Raw genomic sequence first — 16,416 nt, 5'->3', positions numbered from 1 at the left:
TGTTGAGTAAGATATGCAAGCAATCAATGTCCAAGAAATGGGTTTACAGTAGCGCTTCCTGTCTCATCCCCATACCCTCTCCATAATTTGTCACTGACTTAACTCTAAAGAATGTAAGAACATTATTCAAATTTTTCTCGAGCTAGCTTCTTGTAACCCCCGCTTCTTTCAAAATCGATGTAGAATTACAAAACCGATGGCGTACGGCTATGCGATATCGTCTCTGTAGGACTCTCAAAACGGTCGAGGAAGGAATTGTATTTATAGGAGCTATGCGACCGATGTCGCTAATAAGATAAATGTCCTAAATGTATATTTTGAAGTTAAAGAAACAGCATCTGGTTGTAAATGCCAGAACAATGTCATACATCGCCTTTATTACTTTCTATAGTATACGTAAGTGTGAATATTCTGGAGGAAACTGGCAATAGGAGATGTCGTAGTTAGTTTTCTCAGGGATTTTTCGTTCGTGTGTTCCACGTTAGCGGCGCCACGATGGCGTTCCGAATCGCTCACTAATCTAAGTATGTCGAGCACCGTTCTATGGGGCCTGTATTAACATCCGCCTTTTTATATGTCTGTCTGACGAGCGGCACCTTGATATGCGATTGCCATACTTTACGCCAGCTCTCACGCGTGCCTCGTTTATGAGAACCATCAAACGAAGCAAAAAGTTTTTCTAACCGAATTCGGCGTTATCATTTTTTCTGGTCCGGGCGATGGGCTCTTTGAGAAGTGGCTTGCCGTTCGTCCCTACCTGGACGCTCGTGGACTCTGCGCTGCTGGTTGTCTATTTAGACAAACGTTGAGCTCTTTGTCCGTCTAAATTCGTATAGCCTCGTTTGACTATACGAAACCCTTCGCTAGGCCTGTGGTAGAAGTGTGAAAAAAATTCGAAAACGACGTGAGAATTCTTTCTACAGGGGGAAAATGCAGTTGGCCTCTGTTTTCCAACGAAAAGCTCTATTGCTATCATACGTACAACAGCAGCTGGTACTCTTGTATTTCTATTATGCTCTCAAGGTAAAAGTACAAATTTTCTGATCATTTGTTTGTTACGCGATGCAGTCCCACCATGGCACCTAATTCGGATTAAAAAATTCGAGTACGAGCTCGATTTTTCTCACTGTGTTCCCTCTTATTTACTACTGCCTATTCATTTACGAAACAATACATAATATACACATTATGAGAGAAAAACTATCCGGCAACCTTTAGTGAAGCGTGGTGCTTGGCGCTGTGGTATCTAGGTTGTGTGTTCCATTGCTGTTCGGGGTGCAGCATAACGGGTAGTCAACTTCTTCCGCTTTTGTAACATCCTGAAAAGCATAACCTTCTTTGCATTAGCGCTAAAAGGTGGCTTTTTGCCTATAACAGAAGGCAATTCGTGTGTTAACCATGAAACTGTGTGGCAGGCAGCTGTTGCGAGAGGCACCGAACGGCCGAACCAAGTGACGATATATCCCTATCGAGCTATCGAACTGTCACAATCAACAAATTCCCAGGCCAAGGCTAAAAAATTGTGATGGGAGAAATATTAGTTTTGTCTCGGAGAACGCTTGTCAGTGAAAATATAAGAGTTAAGTACAAATAGAGTATTAGACCTTAGCACCTTACAGCATTAGTTGTTCGCTGTATGGCAGAAAAAAATCAGGCCCAACCCTCTAATTAAATTCACGGATAGTATTCGAAAGTCGCGTTTGGGACAGTCACTCACAACAGACGAGATAGCATTGAAACGTAACAATGGCGACAGTTAACTGGTTCAGTAAATGACGTCCTCGTCGAGTCTATTTCTACGCACGAAGGAATGACACCCTGCTTTCATGTTAGCGGATTACTTCGGGATGCCGTTGATCCTTCCATGCAAATATTTTTATACGAACACTGCAGTGTTGAAATATGGAAGTCGATGTGGAAACGTAAAGGATAAGTAACACGCGTCCAGTTTCTGGGCTTTAGAGCGACTACGTCGCCTTGGCTTTTACTGCTGCAAAATGTGCTACTTTACGAGCCAAATGATTTTAACTGGTCGAACTGGGTTTCCCCGTGATGGCTTGGTGAGTAACATATTTTTACCTGTTAATCTTAAAGAATGGTTGTGGGCTAGGTTTGACCCTTCCCCTCCCCCCCCCCCGGATATAAACAGACAGATAGTTTATTTCGTGCTGAAAGCCAGTTGTCTGGTGGAGTGCCTACCGGCGATACCGGACCCAAAACCCGAAAAATAACGGTCTAATTGGCTAATGTAAGTACTTACTGTTAAGGATAGAAAGCGTGCGTACAAATGTGAAAGTAAGAAATGCTTTCCGCATTTTTATAATGTGTTGATCGTGAACGTAAAATATGACCCCTAAAGTGTATCTATATCCCATATATGCGAAGTTTTTTCCATTGAAGTGTTATATCGCATTATTTTTCGGGTGATGTACGAAGACGATGGAGAAATATCTTAATGAGTACGCTTAAACAATACCAAAACAGAACACCTCTTTGAAAAGTTTACGCGAACGCTCGAAGTGAAGGGCAAACGGCGTCCAGTTGGCTCTGTTCGCGCCGTTAATCGACTAATAATTAGCTTTGTATTATATTTATTAGAAATAATATTTACCCATCGTTAAATTGATCGCTATCCGAATAACAGACTGGCCTGGTCTGGGTCATATACAGTCAAATGTTACGTCAACACTGGCCTACTGCAATTAGGGTATCCTGTCGCCGCAGCGAAGGCTCCGACGTTTCTATTAAGTATCTTAGCCTTCCTGGTAGTTGTAGAATTTGCTGTTTTTTGCTATTCAGAGAGGTCCTATAGCTTTCGAGTTAACAAAATTGGCAACGTCTGCTTAGAACGGAGTATATAACAAATCTCTAAATGTATGATTAAAGTAAATTGCACGGAAGTTAATTAAGATAGAATTTGCTTCAAAGATACACATTTCTTGCATATTATAGCAAGGATATTCTTTGAAGTTTTTTTTTTAGCGATGGAAATAATCGGAACCTGCATAACTCAGCGGGGCTGAGCTGAATTATCATCCGGCTCGCCGATCGTAAAAATTTTACCGGTAATGCGATCGCGCGACGAGTCATTTTTATATGGCGGCATATTCGCGCCCAAGGCCGATATATTCGTTATCGTTCTGGGTAATAGCGATAACGCAGCACGTCTTCCAGCTGCTGTTGGTAGCTGGAATTAGCGAGTTTTCTACGAGGATGCCTATAGCTTGGATAGGTTTCGGCTGGGATTTCCTATCGTGTAACGCTTCGAACAGATAAAATGTCTGTGGTTTTGCGGTATTGAAAACCTCTTACTAGGGCAACGGAAAGCGTTTTGTTTTAGCGGCAAACCACCACGAACGTTGTGAATGCTAGCAGTTGTTTGGCATAGCTGGGTCGTAATATTAGACCATTTCAGTGTCATGCTTCTCAAGAACTGGGTCGTCATGAAACGACGTTACTCCTAGTCCGTCGCGACAAATGCTAGAATTTGCGCTGGGCTTGTAATGATCGGTAACTTCTAAATAAATGTTTGCTTAGCAACATTCTTCCTGGTTGGGTGTTCGTGACGCAGGCGATGCGACGAGGGGGCAAGGAGCCGTCTAAAATGTGTGCGAAAAATTGCCTTACCAGCTCGTTTGTCTGTCCACGAAAGCACTGACGGAGCATGCTAATTGTAACGCGTGGAATGAGTAATTAGGTCGCAGACTGAACAATTATTTTGAGCAAACGAAAAGCAAATTCTTTGTTGAAGGTAAATGGATTCCTGCCCGGGGGGCAAGAAGGCCAGCGGGCTGAATTGTGGTGTGTATGTGCACACCCTAATGTACAGCAATTGTACGTCTGGCTCATACTGTAACGTGGATGCGACTCTTCTTCTGCTTCGCCCCGTACTCACGTAGCTCTCTCGCCTTCTACCGCCGCCTCTGGCAAGCTCAATATTGATTATTGCGATGTGTGGAATCGGTCATGCGGTATTAGAAGGGCTTTGATGCCATGGGTGTCACGCAAGAAGGAAGCCATGAGCATTAGCTACAATCTAAGCGGCCTGTATGCACATCGGTTTAAAAATGTATCAGTTTTAGATGATTGACTGCTTAACGATAGAAGTGAAGAGTGGCAAATGAGCCAATGCGTTTTTGTCGCGGTAAACAAACGCTCTGTGCGGGGGTTTGAAAATTGTAGATCGCCGAGATAGCTTGTAGCGCTTCCTGGCTCAGTGGTACAAAGGGTTTAGACAATTCTGCATATTGGATTTTCGGTACTGCAATCAGATGTGCTTCATTCTACCGTAGGACTGAATTTGTTATGACATGAATTAGATTTTACAATATTACTTTAATAAAAAAGACTCGCTCGAACAACGAGTAAATGACGTGAAGAGTCTAAACATTGAGACATTTTACGTTAGTACAAACAATCTCCAGCCTATTTTTTTTGTTTGACAGCGAACCTAAATAAATACATTGGTAATTTTAAAAAGGACATCAATTGGTGCTGTTTATTAGTTTTACCAAGCCCCTACTGGATATGTATAGTTAAAAATGTAGAACATTAAAAACAGTTTCTAATTCACAAACACCACCCGTTCCAGTACAATACAATTTCAGTTGATTCGCCAGTGCTTATTTGCGTCAAAATGCCGTGTCCTAGAACATCTCGCGATCTTTCAGCGGTAAACGTTACTGTTTTCCAGCGCTGTCCACCGTCTACTGCCCTAGAAAAGCTGTCATCCGCTGTGCCAGCCCCAGGTCGACCGCCAAAACTATTGTAGCGGCTGTAACAAAGGCCCCGCAATGAAGTAGTAACCCCAGATTGCTAATCCTAACGGGGTTGTTTGAGAAAGCGGCAGCTTTGGACGGATCGTTGACGAGAGTTTACAACGGCCGCCGTCTACAGAGATGAAACGAGCCTTCACCATGAACATAACGTGAAGAATAGTCCAGCAGGCGATCCCGTCGAGTTAGGCGTGGCACAGCCGGAACTTTAAAACATTCACTATCTTGGCTATGACACCTTGCTTAAATAGAGCAAAGCATGCCATCCAAAATTCTATCATATTCAACAAAATGCACGCACAAAGATCTAAGTGAGCAAATCGATTCTGACAGAACCTCTACCTATGATATATATGTATATATATATATACATATATATATATATATATATTACGTGAAAATTAAAAGTATGAATTACTTTTTTGATTGTCTACGATTCTGTCAGTTTACGTCCTCGAGCCGCCGAGTTTGATCCGAGCATCATACGATCACTGACCGCGGCGATTAACGTGTCACTTCTGCTGTGACTGCTATGAGTTATTTGCAAGAGCCGGCGGGCAAGAGGAAATATTGGTCAGACAGCTACCCGCGAGCATTTTCCGGATTCTGCGTAACGTTCAATACGGGAGCAGAGGACGAAGATACGAACTCTGACAGGCTTGACAAATATGACGTAGCATCACCAATGAGAGGCTAGAAAATGCTCAAAGAGCAGAGCTCGAAGAAATTGTGGTACTCAGAAGCAGACGCTAACAGAGTAATGGGTAGTACTTGCCTTTGATCAACGTGCCTCCGACGCCAACGCAGATCACAGCATCTTGACAGTGAGAAAAGAGTAGCATGTTGATCTTGTCCACTGTTGTCGTTTAACAGCGGGGTGCCATCAGATCTAACGAATCTTCAAGAGTTCGAAGTTCAAGACAAGTTCATCGGTATGTATGATATCGATTTTTTTTAAATAAGATCGGAGCAGTTTTAAAATGTATGAATAGAAAATAGCGTAAAGGCAGGTAGGTCATAGCATAACCGAATGCAGGAAATGAAACTTGTTGCCTGCTGCCAACGCAAAAGTAGGGTCTTGTGGTACATTTGCAACTCAGTGAGTGTTCGTCTATTATAGTCTCTCTCTCTCTCTCTCTATATATATATATATATATACATATACATATATAGAGCTTCTGGTTTTAAGCGACATAGGGCTTGCTATCTTCCTAGCAACGTTCGTACATAAATCTACGCACAATCATGTGCCAATACAAAACCACTGACGTTTTGTAGAACGTGAACGCTTTTCATTCGACCACCGCTTCGTTTTAGTTGGAAACTTAGCATAGACAGCTGGTTTTGGTTCGCTGTGTAACCTTTTGCGTGCTCGGCAAATGGCGCTCCAGATATTGGTAAAAAAAAATTATGAAATAAGAAATGATTTGAGTTCTGGATGGTGAAAGAGCGGCAATCAGGGCGTCTGCCTTTGTGCCTTGAGGGTACCGGTGACGCCGGAGCAAACAGAGTTCGGCAAATCGTTGAGGCAAACAGCAGACAAAAATAGTAAAAACACGAAAAGGCAAATTCTTTGCTTCGTGGAGGATTTCTAAGGCCTTAAAATGCTCGCACGCTTTTGTCGTTGTCTGTAAGTACATGATTCCTTGGTCAATCCAGGTTGTTTAAGTAACAGCAGCAGCGGAGCCGTGTCGAATAGGTGCGTTCGGTCATCGTTTTCCAGGCGAACAGAAAAACAAAGATACAAGTAACGCGACTGGGAAGATGGTGTTATTTGTAGCCTTAGGGAAAATCAGCTACAAGCCACTGTAGGCGATCCGGCTCTAGATCTAAGAAAATGCCACGGTAACTATTTTTTTCGAAAGGAAATCGCATAAACCCCCTATAAATTCCAATTTAAACCTACAGGAAAAAAAATAGAAAAAAAAAAAAGCTTAGTAGCATGTCATATATTATTTAGCTGATCATTGTATCGCAAAGATATTGTTAGTTTTTTTGCCATAACCGTGAGTATGCAGGTTAGCTAAGTTGCAATGAGTGCCAACTTGCGAATTCTGGCTGGCGGATCGAATAATCTAAATGTGAACGTTATATATTGTTGATTGATTGGATCGCTTAAAACAAGTAGTTCTTAGTAATACTATTATATTAGCCCACCGCTATGATATGCCATGCGACATAAATGGTATATCTCACCTGTAACCGTTCTAGTTTCATAGCGTCATAATAAATACATTGTGACAGTAAAAGAATAGTGAAAAAGGTCGCCGAAAGACTTGTTAACATGACGAGAACGCAAAGAGTTGGCGACCAAAGTGCAAGGCTAAAATCGATAGTTATCGTTTGACAAATGGTACCATTTTGTAACTGGTAGAGCAATGAATTACGAGGTAGATCATAAGCGCCTGCTCGAAGTTTGTTATAGATATTTGGAAAACCCAACGAAGCACTATCTAAAATCGGTTGAAGACAATACGGAAGCCTGCATATACTGAGTCCAAGGCCTGTCTATTCGAGCACTTTCCGGCACAAACAATATTTCAGATAACAGAAAACTAGGCACGCGTCTGAACGATAGGAACGAGGATTTATACGCGTTTACTGAAGTGATAAGATTTCTGTTAAGGCGCGTTTCCCGTTACCATTCCGTATCTGACGGCTGGCTGGTCTGACTACAGCATTGTTGTTAGACCTTATTAACTTTGCGACGCTTCGACGCGAATACCAAATGCAGAGATATCCTTTTTCAAGGGTAAGGACACAAATCTCCTTAATACTTACCGGCCCAGTAATCTCTTGGACACTACTATGGAAGCTATGAAAGTCGCTTTTTGTTTGAAGTAAAACAGGCTTTGACTAACTATTTACTGTAACAAGCATGCGTTTACCCATCATTTTTAATACCACAAGAAACCCAGCTGTTTCGAAAACCTTATTATAACGAAAGGCAGTCATTTTCCAGATTTGGACGTTGGACGATGGACGAACTTCCATTTCGAGTAGAAATTCCTGTTCCGCCTGGATAGTCTACGCTACTGCAGGCTTTCACATGGCAGGAAAATCACCATCAGGCAAGTTGGATTGAATGAGCTTTGCAGATGGAAATACGACGGAGTAGATTATTTTTCAACAATTCATGTGGCACCCATGGGCCATTATCTTCAAACGCTTCAAAAACTGTGCGGTATTTTTCTGCAAAAGAGCTTAGTTACCTTCAAGGCACTTTGTCTTCCGTCTAAATAAAGGTATTCCTTTAAATTCTACACTATTCTGTCTAATTCTGCGATGTGTATGAAAGATCCCCGTAACTTATTTCGAAAATTTAGAAAGTTGCATCAAAATACCCGGATGATTTGCATTTCTGTGCCACTTGGATAAGCTTTGAGTCTCTTCAGTCTTAATCGTCTCGCGAGTCAAGTGGAAACTTTAGAGAGACCTCTTAAGAATTGCTAATTGAGTAGGTCGTTGGTTATATGTAGGCTTGGAAGAGTTACATTAATTCAGTTTAAATTCAAATTTAAATGCGTTTTTGTGGGGCAAAAGGGGTTCGTAAAGTAATTGACCATGCAACGTCAGATTTTATGGCTCTAGTGGCAGAAATGTATAAATCATTTGCTCAATAAAATCTACTTCACTCATCAGTGTTAGACTCGTCTGACCAAAGCCCGATAAAGGCTCTTTTTTCAGACCGTTTAACTCGACGGTACTTCAAATCAATTAGGCCCATCGTTAGCCCTGACAATATCTATTTTCACTAAAACTTTTACGGACGCGCTTTTTAATGATAATAGGAGTTCTTGATTTTGATGTCTGTGATCCCTGATTCGACTATCGCTGATGACAAGCCTTTTGTATACTGGTGGCGGGAACTTCCCTGATAATGGAGCAGAATACTTTTTACTAGACAGTTGCCAGTTGCGCTGACCTTAGACTTGCGGTATCAATGAATTTCCGTTTTCAGAGTAGAGTAGTTTGAACGTTGCACCGCCAATCCTCAAGCACATACGATACCCTCATTGTTATCAAGCTTGGGTCCCTCTTCTCCGCAGATTACTCTTGCGAAGCTACAGTAAACGTTCGACGCGATGATAACGTTCGAAGTAGCAGCCTTAGGGCGTAATTCTGAGAGGCAAATAACGCCGGTAAAAGCTGAGCAGATCTGGCTTTTGTCGATGAGTCATGAATGCTCATATGTAGCAGTTCCTATTTCCCTTTGTTGGCCTCATTAATCATGCCCCTGTAAAGTCTACAATCTTTTATTTCTTGCAAAAATATTCCGAAAACATACAAGGTTCCAAATTTGAAACTCACTCGAACAATATTTTGCTTATATTTGACATGGTCAAAACATGGTTGCTATACGTTTCCCTATGCCCTTTACGTGATGATGATCACTACGGAGATAACTATAATAGTTCCTTCTAGCAACATGAGAAATCGGCGAGGAACTAAAACTGTTAATATGATATAATGTACGCGTATATTATTATACATTTGGCAGGGTAACAAAAAGCGTCACTCCATCCACCGCGAGCTCTAAATTGGATAACAGTGACGATCAGTCATTTTTTAAGATGGTGATGATCTGCTGTTGATTCATCGCGGTGTTACACTTGCTCAGCGTTGATCCGTCACCCTTTCCAGACCTTACATACTTACTGGTGGCCTCTTTTTGCCATATAAATCGATGATTAGCAGTGTGTTACTGTTCCAAAGTTAAATCGACCCAAATAATAACTTGAACAATATCTATGGCTAATGTTAACTTGACCCAATTTGTTTATTTTTATTTGTTTATTATCGAAATTATGCCGCCTACTACATGTTGGCCTATTGTGTGCCTGGGTCAGGCTTCGGGGACAGTTATTGTAATCTTCTGTAACAGCGAACTAGTTGGCAGGAATCTATTTATTTAGCTTAGGACTCCGGAGCTCCTCCGGTCGGCGTATACTCTCTATTGATCCGACTATACAATCCCGAGCGAAAACCGTGAGACAAGAAACGAATCTATAATTGGATTTCCAGGCTGAATTATGTTTCGACTCCATTCGAATTTATTCGTTATATTTACCTGAATTTTGTAGCTGAGAAATCTTCGTACTGGTGATAGAACAGCAGCCTTAATGACGAAATACTTGTTTCAAAAAACCAAAGGAACGTTCATATCAGTGAAGTCACAAATTGTTTGAGAGGAGAAGCAATATCGTATGTAGTAGTATGGATCCTTCTTTTGATTACTAATATTCGCACCCTCGTGTATTTAGAATTTAACACTAGCATTATTAAAACTAGAAAAATCTTCTTGAAGTTATCGAGGCGCATTGACAAAGATCCTCTGAAATTACACTTGATTCGTTGACCATATCTCATTCTCAGTGTCGCCCACTGGGCAATAACGCAGCTATTTTCCACGCCCTCGATTTAAACGATTCCTCGCCATGGTGTTAATGGTAAAAAACGTATATTCGAGAAAAAAATGAAGATGTCTGCTTTATGACATCCTCCTATTACGACTATAGATTAAAAAGAAGAGCTTATGTTAGTCTAAAAGTGATCGAATGAACTTGATGACGGAAAGCGGTAATGCTTTCATTAATATCAATGCTCTTGCTGCGACAACTCAGTATGTTGCGTTCTCCTCTTGCCCTGATCTCGTAGAGTTTAATGACTCGTTTCTTTAAGTCCGCATACTCATTTTAGTGCGGTAGTCTGAGAAACAACGGCCAGTAGGGAGAAAGCCAATCCATCGACCTTCGTAACGCTGACAGTTTCCAAGTGTCCGGTGACCTTACCTTCCGTTTATGAACTACGCTGCATCACTATAAAGGGACCTTCCTTAATAATAAATCTGAAACTTTTTTGAACAGAAATAGGCAATGTTTTTGATTTTTTAGCTGTCTTTCTGGCTTTAATTATCTTTCTTTTGTTAAAGATGTGTTATTTCTATGGCCGTTAAAGTACACCGTTGCATTGTTTGTTGCACTTTACTAAAGTTAACATCAATAAAGTATGGCCTCTCTGATTGACATTTAGCAACAAATATGGCTTAATTAGGTACTTCGGTAGATATCGCTTAGTTGATCCCCATGTGAGAGTCAAGTATTGCAGAACTGGGCTTAGAGCAGTGAGTTGTGGTCTCACGCCGGACTTCAAACGAAACACTGAACAGTGCATTAACATCTGTAAAATAACAGGTAGACCAAACAAATAGCTCAAGAAGAAATGTAATAGAATCAGTAATATATTCAAGTGAAAGGTTGCTGAAGAGCCAAGGGTGTACCATGCAGGAATATGGTACATTATGTCATAGTGAAAATTTCTGTATAGTAATATATATTTCTGCACAGCCAGCTAATGGTATCCATTCTGCACATTAAAAAGTATTCAATATACATATATCTTCCTATATGAGGCCAAAAAATGTGCGATTGGCTTTGAACAGAAGGAGATAGCTAGCTTCAGATGTGCAGCTTGTTTACCGCCTACCCATTGAAGATGAGGAATGATATATGTTGGATAAGCGAAAAGTGTGTACGTATTGGCTCATATAATCCCTGCCATTACGTTGCCTTCTCTAGAAAGAACAGTTTGACTAGAATCGAAGTAATAACACTACAGAAAGGGCATATTTAAAGATGTATGTAAATGTCTCCCCGCTTGCCTATCAAACATAGGGGAATGGGCAACCGACAAAAGCAACCTTAACATCTAGCTTTTACACCGATGATATAAAGGCAGACTCGTTAGATTTATGCGTATGCCAGCGAAAGGGATATTGATATGATGAAATATTAGAAAATCCTTTTAGACTTGCAAAGATCGACGAATAAACCAATCTGCAAATGGAACGTTTAGGATATCTTCTATACGCCATTATAGAAGCAACATGGTTTTCTTGCAGTCGAGTGTTTGCAAGCCAAAAGAAAGACATGAAAACATTCGGAGTCCTGTAAAGATTCTGAGCCTTTATTTGATAAGACGAGCGTCCATGAGCAATGCCCCCATCGGAAGGACAGACAGATTCCTAAAGCCTACCATATGTTAACGCTAAGTAGTAGGTCATTAGCCAATGCTGTACTATTTTGGCAGCCAGAAATGAGTTTAAACTGATAGAACGAGATAAAGAAGCTATCTAAACATTACGTACTAAACATGCTTTCTCGTAAGTTAACAAAATGTTTCTAAGAAAAACTGGCAAGTGGATGTTGTGTGACATGTCTATAGATTTGATTTAGATGAAACATAGCCTTGAATTTCAACAAGCTCTACGATATTTTTCAGCAAACTTGAAGGTAACGTTTGCATTTTAGTTCACTTTGTCAACTAGTTGTTGGCCGTAGGCTTTCTTACATTTAGGAACGCAATGCATTTTTAATACGATGAAATGATCAAATACTACGTGAAGTTCTATCTGAAGCCAAAAGCGTTCTCCCATGACTTACTTGAAAATCCTAATACAAGAAGAATAGCCTGCGATAGACATCGCAGTGAAGTATTAGGGTAACAATAATACTTCTAACGAAACGCTGATGCTAGACACGGAACAGAAGTGAGTGGACTTTCGCAGCTTCAATTTCAGGTCAGATCTTACTGTTTGATGCATGCATTCGCCATAGATAGATACTAAAAAGCTAATCCAAGGCACAATTTGTGAATCTTTGTGATCGGTTGCTATTTAGAGTTCTCTTACGAGCAGTTAATGAGACTCCAGCGAAGCAGGAGCTTAATAACCAAGGCAAGATAGTTCTGCATCTACACTTGAAAAATCACAATTTAATACTATTTTTTCAATTTATAAAGCATTATTTTTCACTTTTGACTAGATATATATATATATATATATATATATATATATATATAGAAAAACATTGCATCACAATAGTAATCGTATAAAAATAGCAGACGTATATTTTCAAGTTTTAAGAATCATGTAAACAAAATCGCAACAGATTTCCAAGGTTTGCATATAAGAGAACGGGAAATATTGCTTTATAGGCTGGTTAATGTCCTAGAATTCGATATCTAATGACGTCATGATAAATTGAGGTAAAATATACAAAGTATTACGGAATGGAGTGCACTATACACCAGCCATACCAGAATAACAATGTCCTTTAAAATCTTCAGGATATATTCGAACCCTGCAAAGGTCAGATTCTCCACCGATATGTTTAAACGAACCTTTACCAAGAGCTAGTACGTTATTCGAACAGAATTTTGAAACATGACTTGAACAATTAATTTTGCCTAGAAACGATTCGGTTACTATGGAAACACACTGAATTCCATTAGTGCAACGTAACGGCGTAAATAGGTGAGGTTTTTCTTGACTTAATTCACTTTCCATTCTATTCCAGATGTTAGTCTACGACATGGATAAAACGAATGTCAAAAATAGCGGAGCTTCGAAATAGTATAGTTTGTTAGAATTATATATTTAGTCATAAATTATCTTGGGCCCTTTTCACTGATGTAGAATGTCAACAGGGTTGGTTCGAAAGTGAACTATTACCAAGGTCAAAAACGCACTAACAGTAATGCCGGTTTATTAAAATCAAAATGTCGGCCGCGTAGAACAAGCAGCAGGTCGGCATAGGCAACGAAATAGCAATATTTTAATGAGAGATAAAATACAGAAACTCCAGATTGTTTCGTGTGTATCAGCTCTTCCGTATTGCTGAAAGGTATAAGATGGCTAACAGAGAAGTCAACAAATGCTGGCAGCAAGGTCGAAGCGAGTAACGAAACTTTAAAGAAAAGAAGAGAATTTACCGACGCAACGATCCATTCAATTGAATAAAATCACCCTTCGGACGCTGCCTGTTCCACTGCGTCTTTTGCTTGTTCCCCCTGCTCGTCTGGCCTATACAGAGCCAGATCCGATTTGCATATGAATCAACTATTGTGGCTGTATGTATTATTCCCTTCCACCCGAAGAGAGGGTGATATAAATCGTTAGGTCATTCGGCCATACCTGAAGCGGGCGCTGTCAACTGACGGCTTCGCTCGTAGCAAACAGTTACCAGCCGTCTACTTGCCACGTCGGGCTAGTAGAAGTATATTATTTGCCCGTATTGATAGCAGAGCTCATCTCGCTGCTCTTTTCTATAAGTGAGAACGTGTAATCAATACGGCAAGCTACCATCGCGCTAAACCCTTTGGCGTACGTAAGTTCTGCTCTACAGTGTGCTTTGCACTAGCGGCTCCGGTACTCTACTTAGCGTCGAAGGTCGGCTCCACCTCAGACCGCGGCACCTGCTGCCAGTCAACGCTCAATGAATGCGGTAGCCTGTTACGACATCGCTCAAACCCGGAAGCGACGATTTTCCTATTTAAACGTTTTTCTTCCTTTGTGTGCATACATCTCCCCCTCTCTGTCCTTACTTCTGCTCGTCCTTTTTTTACCTTATGGTCCTACTGAGTACGAATCTTTTCATACGAAGGACGGTTGATTTTTAGCCTGTTTCTGTAGCAACTCGATAGTGTTCTATTTCACTTGCCCATTAAGAAAATTGAATCATTTTATCAGATATGCTACTTTTTTACAGTTAATACAAATATGTACTGCCTGACAGCTGCAGCCATTGTTGAAGCGTACTTATACTATGCATGAACAGTACGGAACTACCAACTTAGACTAAAAAAAAACGTACCGATCACAAATAGATATTAGCCCGTCGTTAGCCCAATTATAGAAATAATCGGGCTAACGACGATTTTGCCCGTACCATTTAGACTGCGATGCAAAGTCAGCGCAGATTAAACTGAAGAATGTGCCGTCTTTCATTGGAATCGGTAACAGCTTTCACGTATGACAGCTAACTTTTAATGCCTGAACCGCATGGTCCTTTGGCGGCGAATACGTTGGCAAATTATAAGTCATTGGGTTTACTTAGTGAGGAAAAACCCAGACGCCTCGACGCTGTTACAAGGAAAAGGGACAACGTCTTTCTGTCCGGGTCGTTAACCATTTTCTTGACGTATACAGTGGCACCCTATACTTTCTGACTACGACCGCAATAGCTGTGAGATTTCTCCCTTTTTTCCTAGTCGCCTTCTCGGGATGTCTCTTATTATCTACCTTATTGTCTCTGCCACGTATCGTTTTCTATTACTGATAGCCACGACATTTCTATAGCGCTTCAATGCTTATTTATGTAGACTATTTACACAGGGATCATGTAGCGTTGTGGTAATAGAGAGACACAGAGGTGACGCTTTACCTCGTTCTATTGACAGCCAAAAGCACTAATCCCTTTCAATTTTACACACTGAATTGCAGATCGATAATCGACAACAATGGTGCTGCTGCTGTTCTTATTGTACTTACTTAATAATAGGTCTGGCTAATTACATTTGGCTTCCTTGTTATATTGCCATTGCATTGCGTATTACTATGGCAACAATTGGAACAGCAGAAGCTTTGCAAAGCAGCAGACACAAACAAAGCGGCGGCGGCAGCGCAAATTGTTTGCTGACAATGGCAAAGCTTAGACAGATATAAACAATCAAAAACAATGTCATAAGCTCCGTTGGGACCAATCAGAAAGAAATACCGCAGCATTGGCGGCAGCGAGGCCATGACGTCGATAACGTGAGCGACTGAAATGCTTGCAAAGGGAATGAACCGAACAAAACAGAGGAGAAAACAACCGTGGGGGGCATTGAGGATCAACACTTCTGTCCTGCAGGTACCGCCTCGTGCTGAAACGGCCTCACGAAGCTCACATTCAGAGCAACGTATTCAAGCGATTATTTTTTGAAAATCAACAAATGAGTAATTACTTGCAAAAGGAATGGCAACGCGATGCGAAAGAGCGAATTTATGTCGGCTTTAGCCTTCAGCCGTTCTACCCCTTGTGCTGTCAAAAATATCATACTGAAACTGAATAAAAAAAGAGAACAACTACGAAGCGAAAAAAGGCCAACTGAAAGGCCCCATTCTTAAATATTATCATTATAACAATATCATACTGTAAATAGATGAGCCTAAACTTTTTGGACTAGAGCAGACAGTATCATTTATCGGGAACTCGAAATTTTCTTATAAATTCGATCCAGCGGTAGAAACAGCTTTGTCTTATTCTAAGGAGGAATCTTAATTTAAAATCGATACTATGTAGTTTAAAAGTGTTTAGATTAATGAAAAAAATCATAATCTAAGTGTTCCTGTAAATTGTTCGGTAGGTTCCTCGATCGAAATGAAAGAAGTAAATGTTTTTTTTAAAAATACTTGAAAAAGCCTGTTCAAACATTCGATAGTAAACTACTAGCAAGGGTTTACTCTGCAAGAAAGCCTCAAATATTGATAGGAAAATATCAATTAATGGGGAGACACGAATTTTCGTATTTTTGCTATGAAAGCTTTTATTCAAACTCTTGCCAGGAATGCATAAGTTTCAAACTTCTAAATAGAAAAATGCATTGCCTACATTTACGGAGGTACAGAAATGCGAAGGTTCCAGTATAGTTAGGCCAATCCATCTCTATATATTCGTCAATCATTTCTCTTAGTGGTCAAAGCAATAGGCATAGGGAACTTCTACACAATATGAAAATGAAGATACGAAAAGCTATGAAGTGACTGGGCTTCTCCAGTTTAACCAATAATAACGTAAAAGGCGGAAAAGCCTAAAAAAAG

General features: G+C 40.5%; 2 long non-coding RNA genes across 4 annotated transcripts; one reads left to right on the top strand and one right to left on the bottom strand.

Moving 5' to 3' along the window:
* Positions 1-377: 377 nt before the first annotated feature.
* On the bottom strand, positions 378-1,847 carry LOC147756148 (uncharacterized). Its single transcript, XR_015326989.1, has 3 exons — positions 1,718-1,847; positions 1,213-1,319; positions 378-869 (listed from the first exon to the last, which is right to left on the bottom strand). It is a non-coding gene; the product is annotated as an uncharacterized LOC147756148 (long non-coding RNA).
* On the top strand, positions 1,802-8,041 carry LOC147756147 (uncharacterized). 3 transcript variants are annotated; one of them, XR_015326991.1, is made up of 3 exons: positions 1,802-2,060; positions 5,221-5,707; positions 7,738-8,041. It is a non-coding gene; the product is annotated as an uncharacterized LOC147756147 (long non-coding RNA). The 3 variants fall into 3 exon arrangements; XR_015326990.1 differs by lacking the exon at positions 1,802-2,060 and adding an exon at positions 3,230-5,086; XR_015326992.1 differs by lacking the exon at positions 5,221-5,707 and having other exon boundaries at positions 1,811-2,060.
* Positions 8,042-16,416: the final 8,375 nt, after the last annotated feature.

This window comes from Varroa destructor, unplaced genomic scaffold, assembly GCF_002443255.2.
Source record: "Varroa destructor unplaced genomic scaffold, Vdes_3.0 BEIS01000004.1, whole genome shotgun sequence".
Lineage (NCBI taxonomy): Eukaryota > Metazoa > Arthropoda > Arachnida > Mesostigmata > Varroidae > Varroa > Varroa destructor.
This window is presented reverse-complemented; position numbering and strand designations above follow the sequence as displayed.